We start from the raw sequence: 2,056 nt of genomic DNA on the forward strand, positions 1-2,056 counted from the left end.
CACACACGCACCCACCAACAGACACACACGCGCACGCACACTCACACACATACACATACACATATATACATGCACACACATACACATACACACACATACACATACACACACACGCACACTTACACGCACGTTCTTTTTTTCGCATCATTGTATACAAACACCTAATTGGAAACAAAAATTATTTGAATGACGCTTCGTGTTTCTTTTGAATCAGGGACGAGCCCTTGGTTTTGCGTTTTGGGTTTAGTCTGGGCTATGGTGATGAGAAGCCTGGGTTTTGTCCCCACTGGATCTTAAAAACGTATGGGTACTTACGGAAGTTGTCACGACGTTCCGACAAAGTGGCTTGGTCTGTAATAAAGCGGACGTTAACATCGGAGGTCCCTTTTGACGAATTCTAGTGCTTTGAACAGGGTGTTGAGCCTTTTCTGGTCCGTACCGTACTGTATAATCGACCTTGCTGTTTTGGTTGGTTTTAAACTGCATTATTATGGCAAACAGATGCAGTTCGAACCAGCTTGGGGTCTGGTTTGTTTCCTTTTAAAATGTTTTAATCCTATGGTGAAGGTTGCCCTTCTCTCCAGTATGGGGAATATTTGTAACCCGTCTATAACACACACTTTTTTTAGTACTTTAGCTGGTTCAATTGCTACGAGGTTAAAGAACAAAATACCGATGACTGTGTTGTAGTGGTTACGTTTTTCTCAGTAATACAAAAGACGTGCGTGTGGTTGGAGGTTTCCAGTGGCAAGTCCTACTTCTTTTTTTCCGTCTTCTGTTTTTAGTTAGTGGTCTTGCTTCTTCCCTGCACGAAATGACCGCTATTGTGGCAATGTACTTCTCTTTACTTAAACTCAAACCGTAAGAAGTAAGTTCGATCCTTGCGTGGTTGGCGGGTGCTCTGGTGTGGTTTGCTTCTTCTTTCCTATGAAACATATATCGTCCTTATCTCCCCCTTCTTCTTTTTTTATGTTTGTTACTCTCTTGTAACACCTCTAATCTTCTGGTGCTCATAATATGACCTTATGCAGTTGCGAGCGCTGTAAAACCTCTACTAAAAGTAAAACTAAGTTCGATTTCCACGCTGGGAAGTCTGTTACTGTAAACCCTCTTTGATTATGACAGTCGTGACGGGCAGGCCGAAGCAACCCACATCTTGCATGATCTGATTTGTATCGATATGGATGTAAAAAATTTACGATCAAGATCAGAACGTACGCCTTGGATCTATTGCAAATTAAATTAAATCTTTAAAAAGCTCTTTAAATCCAATCTATGGTGGACGTTTAGCACGAAATTTCCGCATTTCAAAGTTGTGCCACCTGGCACAAATGCCTAAACATGAGTCTTTAGAGTACCAGAAATTTCGTAACTGTCCTCGGCTAACGTCACCATGCTCGTCTTATCTCTGTTACTGATCTGGCTTAACCTCGGAGGCGCTAACGCTTTGATCTCAATTCTTTGATCTTTGACAACCACGGCCGTGCCAACAGTAGTAGATACTGCTGGAATGGATACCTTATACCGTATAGTATTATTGGAGCTACTGTCTTGGGTCGCGCTGCAAATCTCTGCAATGGGTGGTTGGCGGGTGCTCTGGTGTGGTTTGCTCCTTCTTTCCTATCAAACATCTATTGTCCTTATCTCCCCTTCTTCGTTTTTATGTTTGTTACTCTCTTGTAACACCTCTGATCTTCTGGCGCTCATATTACTTTATGCCGTTTCGAGCGCTATAAAACCTCTACTAAAACTAAATCACTAGTCATTTGTGTTTCCGCTTTTCGTCCACATTTTCATTCTTTTTCTTTCCTTCTCTCTCCTGCGACATTGCCACTTACTGTGCGTACCGGTTCCTATTTTTAACCTCATCATGACAAATCAGTGTTCCAACTAGCTGGTGATTCTGTTAATAAACTCACCCCTCCTGTCCATGTTTATCCTCTCGGCTATTTTCTTTTTTTTTTTCACCTCATATTCCTTGACAATGTGCTATTTACGTGTATTGGAAAACCCCCAAAAACGAAACAAAACAAAACAACCCCCCCAAAAAAACAAC

This window comes from Aplysia californica, unplaced genomic scaffold (genome assembly GCF_000002075.1).
Source record: "Aplysia californica isolate F4 #8 unplaced genomic scaffold, AplCal3.0 scaffold00025, whole genome shotgun sequence".
NCBI classification, from domain to species: domain Eukaryota; kingdom Metazoa; phylum Mollusca; class Gastropoda; order Aplysiida; family Aplysiidae; genus Aplysia; species Aplysia californica.